Below are 21,797 nucleotides of genomic sequence, written 5' to 3' on the forward strand. Positions count from 1 at the left end.
TGAATCTCATGCAAGGACAATGTTGCTGCTGAAGTCATTTAGCCTTGGCCAGAATAGCCTGCAATGGCCGTCAAACAGGGGAAGCCCCTGCAATGGGCTTGAGGCTCTGCAAGAGTTTCCCCTTAAGGAAAAGCCCTTGCAAAGCCTTGCTGCCTGGCAGTGGGAGGCAAACTCTGCAAGGGCATCCAGCAGGCCCCCCTCTCGCTGAACCTCGGTGAGAGGGGATGTTCCGGAGAGCTTTGCCATTGGACCCCCTCCAACCCTAAAGGTGGTGGGAGACCAGTAGCAAAGCAGAGCTGCTCCAGGGGCAGTGGTTGAGCAGGCAGGATGCCACCTCTTGCTTTTCCGCCACCTGAGGCGGCTTCACCCTGCCCCATCTGTGGGCTGGCTCTGCTGTCAAAAATAACCAGTTTGGATGTAACCCAACTTTGCAGGACATTTCTTTTTATTAATGCTTCCATTTGGGTAGTAGAAGCTCAGGTATCTGCACACACAAGAGGTCAGAGTTGGGAAACCATGAACACAAAGCCCAAGGGAATATAGTTAAGTTTCAAAGCAAGTTCTACAGCCACATGTGAGATGGGAGGAGAGGGAGGAAAGAGAAATCCTTGTAACTATTTGACACGCATTGATGTGCTTGGTTGCGGAGATGAGTTGAAATGAAACATCTGCGCACCTCAAATCACTGTCTGTCTTAGCATACTGCTGCAGCTGCAAAACACATCTGGAGTCCTGCTTCCGCCGACAAGAATTATGTATCTTTGTGCCTCAACCTACTTTCTGCTCCTGCTTGGAATTATTAAAGACACCTAGCACTGTTTACAAAGCACTAAAAATAAGAGGCTGAAACCACAGAGCATCTTCATTTCAAAACTAAAACTAATGCAAGCTAAGATGGCGGTGCTTTTGCACAGCTCCCATTCATTTCTAGGGGGCCTGGGCAGGAGAACGTCCCCGTGGATCTCTATAATGTAGCCTTTAAAGCAGGGATCACCCCATGCCAAGCGGCAGGCCTCTTGGAACGGACTGACGCCATGCTTGCTCATGGCAAATTTAGAGGCAATTACAGGCAGCGGGGTGGAGATCTGCTCATGGTCTCCAGTTGCAAAACTCAAAAGCTATCATTCTCCTCCAGGCGGATGGAACCCACAGTTTGAAGCCTGGTCATTTGTCACTGAAGCCAAACAGCAATTTGTGAGGCAGTGGGTCATATTTTTAGCTTCCAAATGGTTGCTGCTGCCTCCCAAGTAGTTATTTGACTTCGGTTAAGAAAGATGACTGGGCGCATTCCCACCAACTCCACCACGGCCACATGAACAGGCTGCATCCAACCGATTCCCAAAAGCCAACACGGATTCTGCCTAAGCAGTTTTCAGCAGCTATATTTATTCTCTCTCAGATGTCCTTGGCAGATACATCCAACCGAATGAAAGATTTGGGTTAGTTTGGGGTTTTGTTTTTCTACTTCTGAAAAAATAATAATATTCCAAGGGTCAGATCTTGTTCTCCCTCCTCCTTTTGCTACCCCCAATATAGAAGGCGCAAAGTCAAAGCCACATAACTAAAAGGGGAGGAGGGGAGAATCTCTGCCCCCCGGGGGTCTCCACTCATCTGACTGTCCATCCATTCGTCCGTCCGTTGGAGAGAGACAGCCCATTCATGTATTTATTTTGCGCGGGGCTTGCCTGTGGTTCCGTGCGCTTCAAAGTACACAATCCGAAAAGCCCCCCTCCCCCCCCCGCAGCGTTGCGAAGGATAAATATGCATGGCTTGTAATTCGGTTGCAGTTCTTGCTCCCAGCTGATAGGGTGACGTGGAGTTTGGAGAGGCTCGCAGATTGGCTTTTTGATTTGGCTTCTCTGCTGCAGTTGTGCACAAGGCTGGCTGGGTCTGCCTCTCATCCAGAAAGCAAGCAGGCGCCGAGGTTGGCCCGCTTGCTGTCTTGCCAGGCTGCGAAGTCTCCCTCTCTCTCTTCTGAAGCACCAGGGATGGTGTGAGGAGAAGCCCACCCTGCTGTCTATTTTCTTTTGGAAGAGGCGGGGTGTGCCGCCACCACCCCCACCTCCCTCCCAACCACCCCCGCTCTTTTCGCTCGCCCACCTTATCTTCATCTCCACTGTGCCTCCCTCCCTCCCCTCTCCAAATTACTCTGCACACACCACCGAGCATAAGCGAGGCCGGGCGGTGGGGAGGGGGAATCGCCCGTGTTTTTTAAACCCACGCACTTCCCCATTTTTCAAATGCACTTCCCCACGCGCAGCGGTGGAAGAGGAGCTCGGTCCACCGGCGAGCCAGGCAAGTTGGATTGACATGCCAAGGAGGCCCCCCCTCGCACCCTCTCCGCTCCACACCTCACCATCCTCCCTCCTGTCCTGGCAACGATCGGGCACGAGATGCAATGAGATCGCTTTAGAGAACCGGAAGGATCTGTAAACTGGGGAGCAAGGAGGACCCCCGCCCCCCGCAAAGAATCAGAAAGGTAAGTGGCAGAGGTCCATTCCCATTTCACTGTAAACAAAATATGCAGGCTTGTGGCTGGGAAGTCCTAGTTTCGCTACTGCATGCGAATTCCTATATAGTTGCGTGTATGTGTGCGTTTAGGGAGAGGAGAGGGAAGGGTCTCCTTGCAAAAAGCAAGCCCCCCATCAGGAAATTGCTGGATCAGATGTTGCAAATGCAAACAGGAGGGCCGTTTCCCTGCTTGGAGGATGGAGCTGTCGCTTGCCTGCGTGTGAGGCTGTGCATTTATGAGTGCGTGCGTGTGTGTTGCACATGCATATGGAGATAAGCCGGGTGCTGCAGCCTCGCATCCTAGTTTTGCACGCAGACCGTTTGAAGGAGCCGGAGGAAATTGCAGGGAAGGAGGGGATCTGCTCGGGGTTGGTGCTCCGTCAGAAGGTGCATGGAAGCAGGCTGCCCCTGCTCGCTTTTGCCTGCCGCTCTCCAAACTCTCCTGCCACCCCACCCCCTCGCCGTAGCGGCTTTTGCGCGGGGATCAGGAGAGAGGCTGGGTGGGGGCGGTGAGATTTTAATATAATAACAAGCCGGCAAGGGCTCCGGCGAGAAGCGTGCAGGGCGCTCCGTTTCACAGCCAAAACCCGGGGATTCCTTGATTCCTTGCTGCCGAACTTGCTGACAGCCTTTTGGAACAGATGCAGGAGGGAAGGGCGAGAGAGGTGGCTCAGTGCAGGAGGTGAGGGGAGACGAGGATTTGGGGTTTTTTTTCCGGGGTGGGGGAAGGGAAGGGAAGGGAGGCAGGAGCAATGGGCAGAATAGATGCCTTTAATGCAGTGGCCATAAATTTCTTTTTCTCTCCCCAAACGCCCTATTTGGGTCTTGTTTGGGTCTGGAGCCATAGCTAAGAGCTTTGCACAAAAGTGGCGCAAACGGAGACCCCATAAACCAATCGACTTGTTCCTTAAAAAAAACAGCGATCGTGCTGGGATCACTCCACAGAACATCTAGATGTCTGTTTTAATGGCCGAGGAGGGGTTGTTCGGGTAGAGAGAAGGGCCGGCTGCAGTTCAAGGAAAAGGGATTTCTAGCCGCTGTTTGGGCTCGGGACCCATTTCAAAATGAAAGCAAAGGAAGCCCTTGCAGGCAAGCCCCCCCCCCCCGCAATCTTCCCATGTGTTTGCGCGGGTCTCCCTTTCCCCCCTCGACTTGCGCGATTAATCTTAGGCAGCTGTCGTGCTCCATCCACTACCGCCGAGATCTTGTTTACCTCGGTTTTCAAATATAGCTCCTGCGCCATCCACTTTTCTAAATAGGGCAAGGAGGGCAGTTCACTTTGTAGGAACGGGAGGCGAGGGGGCGGACGGGGATCGTGGCTGCTTCCCGGAAGGGGATCACGCCTTGCCCCTTCCTGGCTTGTTGGGCCTACGAAGCCCATTCTCTCTTTTCCTTAAAAAAAAACACACAAAAAAACACACACACCAAAATGTCAGGAGGGAGAACCGGGGCCAAAGAGCCCCCAAGCCTAGGGTGAAAAATCACGTGTATGCCCCAACCCTTTTTTGAATAAGGGGTTCATCCAGTTAAAAATAAGGGACACTTGTAGATCAGGTGCTTCTCTTTGGAAGTGTCGTGCTGCTGCCTTATGCAGGAATAAATGAAAATATTTACAGGTTAAGTTTTTTTTTTTAAATGCTAAGGGCCAATTTTGAAAACTTAACACAGGAACAAATATTAGTTATTGTTTGTCTCTTCTGAAATGTGGTGTTTTCCCCTTCCTCTGCAGATTCTGAAAATGCACATTTGTCCTATCCTGACAGGACCATTTCCCTTTAACGAGAAGCATGCAAATGTGGTTCTTAGTTTGCCTGGCATGGCTCTGTCCTGTAGAACAGTCCTAAATAACACAGCTCTCAATGGAAAATGAAAGAAGAGAGATATTTGAAGAAGGGTTTTCTGGTGGGACCAAGATTGCATTGCTTGCTACTTCTTAATTCCGATGGTTATTCTACGTGGCCGTTTTTAGAATATAGTGGTTATGTGGTGGAGTCACCACAAACCTGACTTTGGCTTGGGGAGTTCTTTGGTAGACGTGTACTGAGATTGTAGATCCACACATCCCGATTCCATCTGCCTTTTGGAAAGCTTTTCAGGTAATGTGTACACTGGCTTTAACTAAACTTGCTGTGGTATTTTCTTTGGAAAGGACAAACTTCCAAAGCAGTGGAAATAAAACCAGCCTTCTCTGTATAGCCTGCACTCTGTTTGCGCGGGGTACCTGAGAACGCTTTCTGATTTAATCCATCTTCACAATTAGCCCGTAATGGAAGGTCACCTGTTATCAGTTGGGAGGTAGACCAAGAAAAATGATAAAGGCTGCCTACTGGCATCCAAACCCACTTCCTTTTAGTTCAACCCTCTAGTGCAGAACAACACTGCGTTTCTCTTCTGTTGTTCTCATTGGTTGCTTGCTAATAATCCATCCCTTGGATGGACTGAGACTGGAGGAACTCAAGTGGCTGAAATTCTGTGCAGTTGGAACAGGATGATTCCCTCCTAGTCAGTAAAAGTTTCATTCATGAGAAGCTGGGCTTTAGATATTTGTTTCATTTGTTTTTCTGCATTGACTGATAAAAGTATCCATTTGCTGTAACTCTGTAATTTCAGCGAACCTTTGGTGTAACACTGCAGTTTCACATGGTGGCTATAACTAGCCAGTGTCCCACAATTATGGGAGTGGACCTTCTTTTCTGTGGGAAGGCTCTGTTCTTCAATTAGACACTGCTAGATGGTAGAAGATGTACTTAGTGGGGATCATGTGTGTGTTGCATGATTAAAGGACAAAATCTGAATTAAAGAGGAAAGCTTTGAGTTGAGCAAGTTAAAAGGAATGATTTGTGGGATTCCACTTATGTACCCACCAATACTTTAGACGTGACCTTGGACAAGTCACGCAAGCTTCTTCTGCGTTCTTGAGAGTAACCAGCCTGATATTTCTCTACTGCAGAGTGAAAGAGGGGGAACTGAAATCTATTCAGTGGAGGTTACATGTGTGTTTAGCACAGCAGCAAAATATAAATGCTAATTTCAGGGTAAGAAAATGCCATATTCAGGTACTCCAAAAGCTGGGAGCCAAGAAAGCTCTGGTAATGGCTGGGTCAGCTCCATGCTTGAGTGAGGTCCTCAACAATGTGGGTTCCCACTTACATTGATGGCCATTCTCCCTTAGGCATACTTGGAAGAAGTGGCAGCAGTGCTCCAAGACTGGCTCGGAGCTGGCATTTCAATATCTCACAGTGTCCCATGGCACCAGACATAGTGTCACGCTTGTGCTTTTATGGGAAATTGAAGTGGGGGCCCCAGAGCACATGTCTGTTCTGGGGTACCCTGGCAATTGCTGATGTCTAGCCAGGACAACAGCATATTAAAGCTGTTGCTATCCGTGGCGTGTGCTGGATAGGCTTTAGCCAGAGAGACATTGGTCAATTGTTTCTGTTGACAGCTCTTTTATTGGTATTGGGTGAATAATTTCATTTATTTGTAAAGAGTAATGAGCAACCCTCTGCAGCTTCCCTGGATGCTCTAACAGCAAAGACATTAGCAACCATGGAGGCAATGGAATTTTTATGTGTTTGGTAACACCACAAGACCAGCTGGAGTTCTCTGGTTTTATGGCTGCTGGACAAGTTCCTGATAACATTAGATTGTGGGTCACACTATGTGGAGGAATAGGAGACACTACCCTTTTTGCATTTTTTTCTGACAGCAGCAGAGTAACACACTCAAAGCCACCCACCCCAGACATATATACCATGTTTGCATTCTCATGATGTGCATCCTGTTTAGGTCATTTAAATGTACATACCTGTATAATAAACATTTGTCTCTTCACTTACCAGTGAGAATGTCCTTCCAATAGACTGAAGATCTGCCTAGTTTCTCTCAGTACATACAAAATGATTTGCTTCGCATTCGAAGAAGAACACAGTGGGAATGCTGGCAGAGTAGCTAAGCCAGTGACATATGAATTAGGAAATCCCTTCGCCCTGAACTCACTAGTGACCTTAGGACAGGGTTAGCAGTTATGGTGCCCTCCACTTGTTTCTGAACTACAACTCCAGTCCCATCACCTCTGATCATTGCCCTGAAGTGCATCACGGTGGCTACCCCTGCCATAGACAGACCTCTACCTCTTAGATTTGCCTTTGTAATACAGTCATACATCATGTTGTGTCCGCTTCAGGTTGCGTGTTTTCGTCTTGCATCCCACGGCAACCCGGAAGTACTGGAACGGGTTACTTCCAGGTTTCACCACTCGCGCATGCGCAGAAGTGCTAAATCGCGCTGTGCGCAGACGCGGCATTTCAGCTTACATCAGTTCCGTGTTATGAATGGGCCTCCGGAATGGATCCCGAGGTTCCACTGTAATGGTAACACAAGGTTCCACTGTAATGCATTAATGATACTGATCTTACAGGATGTTTTGATATGTGAAGTTCTCTGAACACACCAAAGTGCTATACAAATATAAATATTATACCATATGCACCCGATGTTTATTTGGGAGAAGCAGCTGGCCTATAATCTTCGTGAATTATGCTACTATGAAACCAGCTTCCTGTTAAAAAGTTTTTTTTGTATGGATTTCTTTTCTCATCGTTGGTTTTAAGGGAGCTGTGCATCTAAGATGTTATGTTATTTTTACATCTTCCAAAGCATGAAAAAAGTCATTTTAAGTGGGCCTGTTCTGAGATGTCTGACATAGTGCGTGTAGGCAGCAGAACTGCTTAAAACTCGAAGTTGTTCATTTATGAATTCTGCTTGATAACTAGCCCTAGAGTGTGCCTAGAAATTGCCAGTGGCCCTCTGCGTCCAGGCAGAAAAATGCATCAAGAGCTTCTGGTGAAAATGCAAGCTGGAGTTGAAGCTTTTCTAATATATATTCTGAAGTTTATGAATCACAGTAACCATTACAGATAATCTGCCCGGAGACTGCAGTTCTCAGTGCTGCTTCACCAGAAATGTACTCTTAACTAGGCATTCTACAAAAGTTGGGATACACTAAGAGCTAGAAGTCCAGGTTTGAGTGTATTAGTTTCTATCAGAAACAACAATGAATGCTGCTACAATCTAGCATGACTATCCTTCTAGAATTTCTTACACAGATTGTAGAGAAGTGATATAAAATAAATAAAATAAAATAAAATAAAATATTGTTTCAGCCACTTTGGAGAATTTCCTGAGTTTGAAAATGAGGCCTGCTAAATTTCCTCATTCACTAAAGGTGATACTTTTGCCCCATGGGTACTTGTTTAGAGCTGATTACTCTGTTCTAGGGGGATGCGGGTGGCGCTGTAGGTTAAACCACAGAGCCTAGGACTTGCCGATCAGAAGGTTGGTGGTTCGAATCCCCACAACGGGGTGAGCTCCCATTGCTCGGTACCTGCTCCTGCCCACCTAGCAGTTCGAAACCACACAGTGCAAGTAGATAAATACGTACTGCTCCAGCGGGAAGGTAAACGGCATTTCCGTGCGCTGCTCTGGTTCGCCAGAAGCGGCTTAGTCATGCTGGCCACATGACCCGGAAGCTGTACACCGGCTCCATCGGCCAATAAAGCGAGATGAGCACCGCAACCCCAGAGTCGGCCACGACTGGACCTAATGGTCAGGGGTCCCTTTACCTTTACCTTTACTCTGTTCTAATGCTGGACTAGATGAAGATGGTGGTGCTGATGATTTGTTTGTTTGTTTACCCACCCTTCACCCTAAGGCTCCAGGGCAGGTTACAATATTAAAACACAATATTTAAAAACCGTTATAAAGTGGGAACTAAAATATACACCTCAAGTGTCAAACGACAGGGTAAAGAGGTGCGTCATTAGCATTTGCCTGAAACTGTATAAGGAAGATAGCAGGCGCACCACTGTTTGCAGCCACTTTGCTCCTCCATGGTCCCTTTGGGTGACGCAACATGCTAAGCCAAGATCTGCCATAGTGTGTCCTGGTTAAGCTGCCTCCAGACTAACCATGAGCTAGAACTAAGGTCTGGTTACAGCCAAGGTTCAGATAACATACTAAACCTTTGCTTAGCTCATTGAGCGGTAGCAGAAAAAAGGAGCAGAGAGGCTGCAAGATGTTCTCTGGGAGCTCACGTTTTCTATCTAAAGCCATTGTTTGGCTTAGTGTGATGTGCTAAATAATGTCATGTTCGTTTCTTTCTTTCCTGCCCCCACACACTACAGATCCCAGAGCAGGCCTTAAAAAAACCCCTCTAACCACATCCTTTTAAGATGTTTGAGTTTTCATGGCATACTGGCAGTGACTTAAATAGCGAATTTTATCTCTCTTTTTAAAAAAGAAATGCTTAGATTAATACCAGCCCTCCTAAACACCTTTTCTGGAAGTAAGGTTTTGTTGCAGCTTTCTCGTAGTTAATTGGTGCTAAGGCCCGCAGCCTGATCCATCATTAGCAACCAAAAGAGCAGAAGTAGCAGGAATAGTTGGTTTTGTTTCAAAGGCTGTCCTTGCACTGTTATGATAAACTTATTTTAGACTGCAGCAGACTATCCCCATTTTGAGGAAGTTGCTGTGGAGTGTATCCTCAGTTTGCATTGCCCTAGAACATCCTCTGGTAGTTTATCCGAAGAGGGCACCAATTTGGATGAGCATGGCAGGTTTGTAGAATACTCTAGGCCAGTCTTCCTTAACCTGGCATCCTCCTGATGTGGTTGGATTGCAATTCCCCTCGTAGCTGACATTGTTATGCTAGTGTCTGGAGTGATGGGAGATGTAGTCAAAAACATCTGTAGCTCATCAGGGAGAGGAAGATTGCTATAAGCCAAGCCTACATTTGACCTACCAGCCAAATGCAGACCACCAGCGATGGGCAAATTATATTATTTGCCGGGGTGGGCAAGCTTGGAATTCAAGTAACGGCAGACAAGGAGATTAGCAGGTTGGGTTAAACTTGTTGTGTTTATGCTGGGCAGGTCTGTTCAAGACCACAGAAAATTTAAAATACCCCCCGCAATCATCACAGTGGGTGTGAACATTTTAAGTGTTTTATAGATCTCCAAACATAACTCAGTGGAATGGATTTAGGCCCACTAAAAGGCAACATAAGTACTTAGTCATTTTAGATTAACAAAAAAACCACACCATTATTACCCCTTATTACCGTTTGTAATGCTATAATACATAACTCTGTAATACTCAATACCATGAAACTGAAAGGGAGAAGGAGCTTAGGTAGTACTTGAAATCCCAAGTGCCATATTTGTTAGGAGAACTGTTTAAAATAAGTAGCACTTATTTCCAGAGTAAGATGTTTTAGATGCAGTTGTTAGGAAATCAGCAGTTGTGGGTATTGGGCCCAATCCATTCAGTGTTAACATTTTCAAAGTTCTATTGATTTTTTTAGAACAAACAGTCACGTGTCCCAGGGAAATCTGGAATGTTAGGCAGTGCTTAAGTCTGGCTGAATTCTGTTTTTTTTGTTGCATGTAACAGATTCAGCAACCTTTTGAACAACAAGTGAGAGATCCTCAGCTAAACTGGTAATCCAGTGTGTTATTGAAGGCAATATGTGATTATACAAATATAAAAATGTGCTTGTTCTCTCTGCCCCCCCATCAGACTCTGTTTTAAAAAAAACATTTCACATAAAAGCCAAATGAGTATTTTCTTTAGGTGGCCTTCTTCAGTGTGTTTTAACATGCTCCAGCTTGGGCTGCCTGCCAAATTTCATTTGTTTCTCAATCAAGCAATAATATGATCTAATTCAATATTTAAAGAAATTAAATAAACACAGAGATCGTTTTATGTTGTGGCAGAAGCTGTAAAGTCAGGAAAATCATCCACAGATCTCCCAATTGAGAGACTCCATACTTTTGCTTCTGGCACATATTACTTATTTTGCAGAGTATTCCAATTGATTTAGCTAAGAAGAACCCTAATGTTTTGATGCAATTTGCTAACATATGGTAAATGGTTCAGAGTACCTGATGGGGATATCTAGGATCAGATGCTGTTACTGGGCTTTTTTAAAGTGGCAAAGCAAGCAAGCAAACAAACAGGAAAACATTCTTTTAAAGTTACTGGCTCAGAAAATCAGTCCGTCTGCCCAAACATGCATACATTAGACTGCAGTTCTCTGCATACTTACTTGTGAACAAGCTCCGTTGAACCCAATGGGACTTACTTCTGATAAATATGCATAGGATTTCTCTGTTAGTCATTTGCCTGAAAAAAGGAGCAGATGTAGCTCTTCCAGGTTATAGCAGTTTACTTTCATGGTCATCTGGAACAAATTCTCTCACCACAGGTGACCAGGCAAGAGGACGTTTTCACTGCTACTTTTTGGCAGAATCTGTACTGTCACTGAAGCAAACATTTGTTCGTTCACTTCAGTGAAGCAAGAGCATGCATTACGTAAGGGCGCTGTGGCCATTTTGCTTATTAGAAAAGTCTCTTCCTCTTTTTACGCTGGAGGCGATGACTTGCGGCCTGTAGTCTTAAGACAATGCTGTAGTTGTCGAACCGCACCATTTCTCCAGTGGATCCACTAACTTGACTGTAATTAATGCTGGATAAAGAAAAGTTGTGGGTTCCAGCATAGCTGTCTTTAGAATAGTCTGTTGCTGGCCGAGTCTGTGCCACAGTGGTCTGCAGCAACAGCAGGTGTGAAAATGGAACAGGTATTCCCTTCCACATTGTCTTCTCAGCTGAAGTTTAGAAGGGGAAGAAATGGAGGCAGTGAAAGATTTTACTTTCTTGGACTCCATGATCACCACAGATGGTGACAGCAGTCACGAAATTAAAAGATTCCTGCTTCTTGGGAGAAAGACAATGACAAACCTAGACAGCATCTTAAAAAGCAGAGACATCACCTTGCCAACAAAGGTCCGTATAGTTAAAGCCATGGTTTTCCCAGTAGTGATGTATGGAAGTGAGAGCTGGACCATAAAGAAGGCTGATCGCCGAAGAACAGATGCTTTTAAATTATGGTGCTGGAGGAGACTCTTGAGAGTCCCATGGACTGCAAGAAGATCAAACCTCTCCATTCTTAAGGAAATCAGCCCTGAGTGCTCACTGGAAGGACAGATCGTGAAGCTGAGGCTCCAGTACTTCGGCCACTTCATGAGAAGAGAAAACTCCCTAGAAAAGACCCTGATGTTGGGAAAGATGAAGGGCACAAGGAGAAGGGGATGACAGAGGACAAGATGGTTGGACAGTGTTCTCGAAGATACAAACATGAGTTTGACCAAACTGCAGGAGGCAGTGAAAGACAGGAGTGCCTGGTGTGCTCTGGTCCATGGGGTCACGAAGAGTCGGACATGACTAAATGACTAAACAACAACAACAAAACTGCATTGTGTCAGGTGTGTGGGTGTCAGACCCAGCCAATGGCAAGGCAAGAAGGGATATGGCACGGCCCATCTTCAGACACTACCACTCTGACATGTGCACTGCTAACACCTGTGCTGAGGTTCTCTTTTATCTTCTTTCAATGAGTATCAGGCAGCTGGGATCTTTGAGATACCATTATAATATCTCACGGTGCCCCCGCAACACTCTCCAGAACACTGTGGCACAGTTGGGATTTAGGAGCTGCCATTTTACTTTCCCACAGAAAGTTGGTATCTGACACAGCTCCCATTACAACTCTAGCCCTCTTTACATGTTACGATAAAGAACGATGGCACAACTGTATGAAATGGGATGCTGGAGACAAGCATGTCAGTCACATGGCTCTCCGACCCGTGGAAGGCAACCTTTGAGAGTCTTTCCTTTTCAAAATTAATTTACAAAATGCACAATGTGAAAAATAATAGGAAGCATTCTTATCATATTAAAGAATATAAATAGAATGTTATGTTTATGAGGGCTGAAACCCATTAAGAGCACTTCCAAGAACAGGTCTGTTGTTAGAAAAGATGCTTATCTCTGTGTTAATCTACTTAGCTAAAACTTAGAAAGCATGACAAGGGTTACCAGTGCAGGCCAGCTCCCTTCCTTCTTTTATACTTTTTAAAAAGAAGCCTATTCTTGTTCAAACCCACTAAATCCATTCAAATCCCTGCTACCCCACAATTGCTTTACCCATAGGGTATAGTGAAATTCCACATTTTGATGTACCATTCTTGCAGCTGAGGAGATTGATTATTTTTCCAATATCTTAAAGTGTCCTTACCACCACAATCATAAATAACAATAATTTCTCTTTCACCTGTGAGACAACATCTTTAAAATAATTCAATAAAAGTAGTTTAGAGTCGAACTAGAGTCTATATTTCAAAATCAGTTGAACATTCTGTAAAATCTCCTGCCTATAATTCTTTGCCACGGGGCAGGTCCACCACCAGTGGGAAAAGTCAATCTGCCCATTCCACATTTCCAATTATTAGAACGCGTGGTTTTATAAATCCTAAATAAACCTGATAAAGATTAGGTACCAATTTATCCACATTTTATTGCATTATCAAGGTTATTGACGCTGTGTATCTGTTGATATTTAGCCAACTATATTTCCATATGCCATCAAAAACTATTCTTTAAATATTATTTCCCTTTTCATGTGTGGTATAACTGATTTGGCTCTCTTCTTTGGATAATATAATTAAGCAAATTCTAGATGGCACATATCTATAGATGTATATCCCAAATTTGTTTTTCTGAATCGCTTTAACTGCTTCAGTTCACTGACATTCAATCTTAACCAATAGTTTAGAAAGTCTCATATTTGAAAATACTCAAATAATATTAAATTTGAATTTTCCAATCTATCCTCCATCTGTGTTAAAGCTACAATCAGAAATTTATTAAGATTGCCTTTTTGGCTGTTAGTGAACATACCAATAGCCCAATTTTTATAAAATTTCAGAGGCCAGTGGGGAAAATTTATCCCACATGTTCCATAACCTCAGGAAGATGCTGCTTGGCCCCTTGTCTTAACTTTGTTGTCATCATTCATCCACAAAAGAGCATTTGGCAGAATTCCTACAAAATATAGTTCAATATCATTTATGTAGTCTTGCCCTGCTTCTTGATACCATTCTGATATCCGCACTAAATGGATGGCCATATGCCTTCTATATTTGTGGATGCTCCCCACACATTTCAGAACCGCAGGGAAAAGTATGCATGAGTATAGAAATCTCCCCACTTCAGAAGAAGATTGTTCCCCCAGAAGTTGGGAGGTGTTGGAATGGGGGGGGGGCAGAGCTAACAGTCTCATCTCTGCTGCTCCCCCTCTTTATTGCAGTGCTTGAAGAAGGTTTCTGTCACACCTATAATCCCTTATTAGTTCCCATAATTCAGCTACAGGGGCCATGCTGAATATCTAAATCTAAAGAGAAATCTTTCTGCAAGTATTATTTTTTTTAATGACACATTTAGGCTAGTTGCCTCAGAACTGTATCTCTTCATAACTGAACTCCAAGCAAAGTGAGATCGTGATTAATTAAAATAATAATAATAATCCCAAATTAGCCTTGTGGGTGGGTTGCTAGGCTGCCAGCAATGGGGGCAATAAACGTAGATTCTTTTTGAAATTGCTTACTTCAGGGGATTTTGTTCCTGATTTGCTGACATTTAAGAGCCATCACCATGGAACAAGATGGAGGCTTGGTAGATACAGGTGGTTACATTCACACCAGTTTTTGAGTGAAATGGTTGCTTTATCATCATCATCACCCCAATCCGCTTTATGGCAGCCTAGATAGCTTGATGAGGTGTAAGAATACCTCAGGTCTATTGGCCAGACAGGAAATCTGTTGGTGTGTTCACCAAGTTATCTCTGGGGCTTCACACAGGAGCATAAAATTATTTGACTATTTTAAATAGCTCCTAATGTGAATGTAATCTCTGTGTAGATGAAAATCTTGACTTCAGTTTATGTTCAGTTTTTTTGAATGAGTTCTTTCCTGAAGTAATGTTATTCATATGTGAACCAACAAATGAAAAAGTGCAGGTGATGCTTTTTGGTGCCATATATGACCTGAGTGGAATGCATCTGTGTTTACGACTTCATTGATACTGTCAGAGGTCCCTCTGCAATGGCAATAGCACCACTTGCATCTCTAGGATCACATCCACCTGGAATGGATGGAGATGCAGCATTAGGAAGCAGGGATAACTGTGATGCAGGGAACAGCTGTATTGTCGCCTGTACGTCTTAACAAAAAAATCTACCTAGATCTGCTTCATAGGGTGTGAGATGGGATATTATGCAATCACACCAAAGGACTGTGTGTGTGTGTAGAATTAAAAATGAAGGAAAATCCAATACAAATTTACAATATGACAGGGCATCACTTTGAGACAGGTAGCCAATATGGTGCCCTATGGATGCTTCAGACTACAACAGGATTCCTCAACCTCGGCCCTTCAGATGTTTTGAGACTACAGTTCCCATCATCCCTGACCACTGGTCCTGCTAGCTAGGGATCATGGGAGTTGTAGGCCTAAAACATCTGGAGGGCTCCACACCCTGCTTTAGGGATAGGGGCGGGAGGTGTCTGCTGGGGCTTAATGATCATGTGTTGGAATTGCATCCTGGGGGGAAATATATCCTCCCAATATTTTAAAATTTTTTAGGGGCAGAACATGGGGGGAAGGAAGAAGGGACAGTTGTGTCACATACCATTAATTATGTGATAAGAAAAATCCGCTTCACATTCCTGACCCTTGTACAGCCACCTTCCACAAGCAGTAAAAATTGCAATGAATGGGCTACTTGGGAGAAATAGTCCACTTTTTCAGCTGCAAATATTGTGAATTTAAGTGCTCCAAAATGTAATCCTGCTGCATCAGAGGTACGACTTGAGGGAAGGCACGCCAAATGAGAATCAAATGCACATTTATTGTAAAATAAACTGATTGTGCAGAAAGGCTCTGAGATACGGCTGCCAAACAAATGAGACCTATCTGAGAAGAGAAATCATCCTTCCTTAACTTTCACTCCATCCCTTTGAGATACCTTGTCTCATCTGATTCTCCCCAGATTTAGTTCAGCAGAAATTCAGTTTATGCTGTCCTTCAGCTTGTCATGGTCCAAATATTATTTGTCACTCTTCACATTCCTGTTGATCTCAGAATTTTCTGTGGGACCTGCATCCAATTGCTGTTGTCAGCCTATGACCCAGGCAAATAGGGGACTCGGGGCATCCAAACAGCGGTCTGTGCATACTTTTCTAGCTATTTAGTTCAACCCATCACCTGTTCTCCCTTGCATTGGCACCAGTAGGATGTCCCCCCAACCCCAATGCTAATTGCTACACAGGGGGAGATGTGATTTTTCTGAGATTTCCACTAGTGAAGGAATGCACAAATCTTTCCTCCATACACTGCAGTGATGATGACTATTTTCCTCCCACCAGGTATCTAACTAAGAATGACCAATAGCAGGATTGCTAAGCATGCTGTTAAGTGTCACATGTAGCTAGACCATCACTGTTTCAGGCGTCTAGGCAAGGCAAGAGTTTCAAATATGGCTTAAACTCATAATAATTCAGGCACACACAAAAATAAAATAGCATTTCTACTATTTCTACAGGACTTTAAAATAGTCTAAAATCAGGAAAATAACCACTTTGAGATGAAAAATTTTAAAGAATGGGAAACTCTCCCTTTATTTTTTACAGAACTAAATACTTAGATCAGTGGTGTCCAAACTGTATTACTGGAGTCCTTGGAATCACCGGGACTTCCTTAATGGGAAGAATGAAAATGGCAGACCATCATTATTGATCTCATAGGATGTATTATTTCAGTTGTACACTTCTATTTCAATTGGACACTTCCATTAGCATTTTCTGCCATTGTTTATATGCAAGTTTGCCCAATATACATATTTTTTGCAGATAAATTTTCCCTAAAATAACACATTTTTTGGTGTTACTTTCACTAATGTGCATTTTTACAGGCACTCAAACCTAGCATATCCATTTCTGTGCAAATTACTTGGCTTGATAATTGCATTGTAAAATTTGAAGGATGGCTTTGTTTCAGCTACTATTTTGTTTTAGAAAATACAAAGGAGGGGACTCTGTGTGATATGACAAATGGGTGATACCCCTCCCTCAACTCAGAGATAGTTAGAAGGACAAAGCCTGAATTTAGAGTTTGCAGTGATATGACCTAGAAGTAAAGCAGCTATCTGGAGAAAGAATCGGAGGGCAATGTTTGATGTCGGTTTGAACCCATGGCTGTGGCTATCCAAGACCCTTTTGAGGTGCTAATGCTGCAAACCCCTCCATCATAGGCCCAGGTTGCATATATGTGTAAATAAGCCATAAATCATGAAGATACCACTGTGTCTGCTGTGCCTCATTTCCAAAAGGAAACATGAACCCTGGGTAAGCGTCTGGAGCCCCTGGAATCTTGCAGAGCTCAGAGACTGGGATGACGCGCAGCAATATTAAGACTGCATCCTAAAATGGCCTGATAGGGAGAAAGAAACACATTTTGCAAGCTAGATCTCTCATCCCCCATGAACAAGATGGTCCCTAGGTCACCCTGTTGTAGCAGTTTGGGGAAAGAGAAGCTACCTCAGCTGGAATGTGAGGGGTTAGATAGATGGGCAGCTTGATAGGCTGTTCTGTCTTCTCCTTCCTCCCCTCTGAGAAAGGTGGTCCTTTGGTAGCCTTGTGGTAGCAGTAGTTCATTTTTAGAGAAGAAGAAACAGTTACCTGTGCATAGCCTGGCAGGAGATGCCTTTACGAACAGCTTGTGTCCATCAATTTATCTGCGAGTGATCACAAAAACGACTGAATCAGTCAAGACACACACCCCTTCTTTGTGGGCAGAACTGTCTCCAGCAAACAGGCCCATTTACATAGCCTAACACATGCAGGTGTCCTCCCAAGCTGAGGAAATTACATATTGGGATCTTGTTAAAAGATTCAAGCAGTTTGCCGTGATTACTGTGTGTCAGAAGCATTTGGGTAGAGAGATTTGAGTGACAGTGAAGAGAAGGCACAGAAGAAGAAGAGAGATACATGCTCAGGAACAATAGATAATATAGACAGGAAAGCACAACGTTTTCATTCTGTGTAGGTTTCACAGTTGAAAGATAATTAATAATAAAAATAACAGCATGTAGCCTTGTGATGTACTTTACTTTGTTCCATCAACCGTTTCTGAAGGGTACCATCCATCTTGTGGTCTTGATCATCGTTAGCACATGCATTCCTCTTTGCATGACTCCAGTAGATCTGTTCCCCAAAAGCAGAATCGAGCCATTTCCAGAGTTGTATGAATAAAGAAGAGGATGCATCACTGTGCTGCATCTTTCCCTTCCAATTCTGCCTGCCAGGGATCAGGTCACCAGGTCAGGCTCGAAACCTTGTCAGAGCCAAAGTGCTGGAGGCCGCAGATCCGCTAAGGGCAAGCCAATGTTCTGGCCAGAAAGCAGCTCTTGGTCAGAAGCCAGAGGACAAAGCTAAATGATGAACAAGGAGCTCGGAATGAGGGAAGCAGAATCTGTGCCAGGGGTTACGTGAGTGGGCAGACTGGATCAGAAGGTGAGGGGTTGGGTTTCAGGGGTGGAGCTGGATTAAGGAATGCTGGAGTGAGAATTGTGCTGAGCTAGATTCTGGGACCCCATACCTCTGCCTGAACCTACTCAGAGGCCTGCAGGGTTGGTGCACATGTTGATCACTTGATTGCCTATCACATCATCCCTCAGTATGCAAAGCTGAGTGTTTGAAATTCCACTGAAAAGCATCTTGCTTGAGATAAACTTGATTGGTGATACGTAACTTCTCTCTGTAAGGTTGGATACATGATGGCACATTCATGCAAGCAGGTTATTCTTATTTTATCTGTAAGTCGCCTTGAGTCCCTGTTAGGGAAAAGGGTCAGAAAATAAATAAATAGATGAATAGATAAATAATACAGTCATCATGTGATGAGCATGCATATGTAAACTGATATTATTAGCCTGCCCAGATGGCATATGTGCACAGAGGCCTACATGAATCTATTCTCAAGGAACTAAAGCATGGGTAGGCAAACTAAGGCCCGGGGGCCGGATCCGGCCCAATCGCCTTCTAAATTCGGCCCGCGGACAGTCCGGGAATTAGCGTGCTTTTACATGAGTAGAATGTGTGCTTTTATTTAAAATGTATCTTTGGGTTATTTGTGGGGCATAAGAATTTGTTCATTCCCCCCCCCAATATAGTCCACCCCCCGCAAAGGTCTGAGGGACAGTGGACCGGCCCCCTGCTGAAAAAGTTTGCTGACTCCTGAAAGCCAAGGTGCAGTATCTCCATCCTGATAGGGTTGTATCTGGGCCACCAGCTGAAGCTGATGGAAGGCACTCTGCACTACGAGGCAACTTGTGACAGCAGTAGACCCAGAGGTATTCCCAAGCTATGTACCTACTCCTTCAGAGAGAGTGCAGCCCCATCCAGAACAAGTTGCACCCCCCATACAGTTTGAGGGACCACTAAGTGCATTAGTCTATCTGGATTAAGCTTCAGTGTGTTGGTTCTCATCTAGTTCATTACCAGAAGCTGGCATGAGTTAAGTACCGTATTTTTCGCTCTATAGGATGCACCAGACGATAAGACGCACCTAGTTTGGGGGGGAATGAAACAAGGTGGGGGGATTCTGAATCCCAGAAGCCAGAACAGCAAGAGGGATCTGGCTTCTGGGATAGCCTCTTGCTGTTCTGGTTTCTGGGATAGCTGCTGAAGCCTCTCCCAGGCAGCGGGATGAAGGCTCCCCCCTGCCTGGAAGAGGCTGCGTGCGGGTAAGCTGCCCTCTGTACCTTCCCCCATCTCCTGCAAGAACCATGCGCTCTTTAAAGGGAGTGCGGTTCTTGGGGGCTTTTCTGGGAGGTGGGGGAAGGGACAGAGCCGCACGCTCTGTCCCTTCCCCCCACTTCCCATAAGAGCCACGCGAAGCCTCCGCCGGGTAGCGAGGAGCCTTCATCCCGCTGCCCTACGGAAGCTTCGCGGGGGCTATCCAAAAGCCAGAATAGCTAGAGGGAGCGCTGCGCAGTGCTCCGTCTTGCTGTTCTAGCTTCGGGCTTAGCCGCGCAGCCTGCATTCGCTCCATAAGATGCACACACATTTTCCCTTACTTTTTAGGAGGGAAAAGGTGCGTCTTATAGAGCAAAAAATACGGTACATCCTCTAGCCAGAAATAGAACTGCATACCAACAGCATATTGATGACAGTGGATTCTAAAACTCAGGATGACCCCACTCAGCAATTCCATGTAGATGTTAGATAGTGTGGGATGTAAAATTGACCCCTGTAGCACCCCTGTAGCTAAACAGCACTTCATAAGCACCAGCTTCTGGAGATGGCTATCCAAGTAGGACTGGCACCACCACAAAGTGACAATCTACTCCCAACTCAGACAGCTGCTCCAGAAGGATACCAAGGTTAATGATATCAAAAGCCACCAAGAGATGAAGGAGAATCGACAGGGTCACATTCCCTGCTTTTTCTTTCCTGATGAAGGTCATCATACATGGCAGTGGTTTCCATGCCAAAATCAGACCTAAACCTTGTTTGAAATGGATCTAGAAAAGCAGTCTCACCCAAGAGATCATAGATCTGGTCAAAAACCACCTGCTCAAGAACCAAGCCCAGGAAGGGGACATTAGTGACCAGGCAACAGTTATTCAGATCTTCCTGGTCCAGGGAAAATTTCTTAAGGAATTATCTTAACGCTGCCTCCTTCAGGCAGGCAGGAACTGCCCGCTCTCATATGGAAACCCGTCCCTGGCTCAATGGGCCATTCCTTCACTACTCAATTTTATCAGCCATAAGGGAAAGGATCAAGACTACAAGTGGAGTTTATACAAGCACCTTATTCACATCCTTGAGCTGTACCAGCTGAAACTCACCCAACAAAAGAGGACCAGCGCCTCTTGAGATCTGTCTGCTGTAACAGAAGAGCTAAGGTCCCGACGGATGCAAGCGACTATCCTTGAAATGCTTTGCAAACAATCACAGCGTACCACTGTGAGTTCCAAAACCCCTTTGGGCCAGCATGTAGGAAAATCCCCACTGGACAGCATAAAGAAGATGCAGTGGAGACAGCAAAGTCATTCTTGTTTGCTAGCTTACGAGGCAAGGTAAAATGGGAAGCAAACAAAAAACATTGGTGCTAAATAGATTAGCCAAATTCTAATGCACCCCATCTCTTCATTTCTGATAAATTAATCCATCTGTAAGACGGATCCCACATTACAGCCCTCGTGTCTAACTTTACTGGGCATTTCAGGATTGCTACTGTTCCTCCTTCCCTCTGCTCTCCTCCTTCTCCCTTATGCAATCCATCTTCCCAAACCCATCCTGACAGATGTTGCCCTCCTGGTGACGTCCAATGCACACAGCCTATTGCATGAAAACTGGTTTTGTGGGTGAATGCAGCATGAGCAGTGACCCTACTAGTATCCCTGCTAAAAATACAACTTGTTCCTTCTGGCAATGCTGGGATTTGCATTCAGATAGGTATGTAGACTCACCCCCTGGATGCACTGTACTTTTGTACCCACTGGAGGGCATGGTGTAACCTTTTGTGCTGCTCACCGGGAAACAATTCAGAGGTGCAGGGCACCAGGTAAATCTTCTGTAAATGCATGAGCAGCAAGCATCCCAATACCATTGCTCCATTACTTCCCAGTAAAATACCTTTTTGGTCAACACACACAGCAATTCCTCCAGGATTCTCCTTCTGTAGTTTATATAATTCTGCATAGGTCTACTGTAGATTTCACAAGTCTTGCTAACTGCAGCCCTTTGCCAATATAATTTGGAGATAACTACCATTGAATTCAGAAGGGTTTACTTGAACTACGCATGCATAGGAATGGACTGCATAAATGGCTTTCTGTTTCTAACACACGTAAAAGAAATCCAAATATCATTCATATGGCTATTTTAATTCAAATTATAATCCCCGGAAATAATGGCTGTTTAATTGGATTGGTGTGGTAGAAGCATACCGCTCTGCTCAAAGGTGACCACTTACACATCATATAGCTCAGTCAGTACAGCATGAGACTCTTAATCTCAGGGTTGTGGGTTGAAGCCCATGTTGGACAAAAGATTCCTGCATTGCAAGAGATTGGACTAGATGACCCTCGTGGTCCCGTTCAGCAGTTAAGGAGGCAGTTTCTTCATGTGCTGGAGAGGGAAGTGTGGGGTAGATGGGGCCCGTCAACCTGAGAAGGTAGCAAATCTAGAAGAAGAACTCTGATGCTAAACTTCTGCTGCCTTGTGAGACATTTTTTGGGAGAAGACAAGGCTAAGGAGTAAATCCTGTACAAATCTGGAGTGGAGTCCTTGTACAGTGGTACCTCGGGTTAAGTACTTAATTCA

At 44.8% G+C, this 21,797-nt stretch overlaps 1 protein-coding gene across 3 annotated transcripts in view; it reads left to right on the forward strand.

Annotated features, from left to right (window-relative positions):
• Positions 1-1,828: 1,828 nt before the first annotated feature.
• The window catches only part of SLC8A3 (solute carrier family 8 member A3), a 172,129-nt gene continuing 152,160 nt past the window's right edge, over positions 1,829-21,797 (forward strand). The window contains exon 1 of one of the 3 annotated variants that reach the window (XM_081185997.1): positions 1,829-2,479. The gene's annotated coding sequence lies outside the window, so the exon portion shown is untranslated. Of the gene's footprint in view, positions 2,480-3,045; positions 3,194-21,797 lie in introns of those variants that run through there. The other 2 variants (XM_081185999.1, XM_081185998.1) reach the window with 2 other exon arrangements.

This window comes from Podarcis bocagei (genome assembly GCF_964188305.1).
Source record: "Podarcis bocagei genome assembly, chromosome: 1".
Classification (NCBI taxonomy): Eukaryota; Metazoa; Chordata; class Lepidosauria; order Squamata; family Lacertidae; genus Podarcis; species Podarcis bocagei.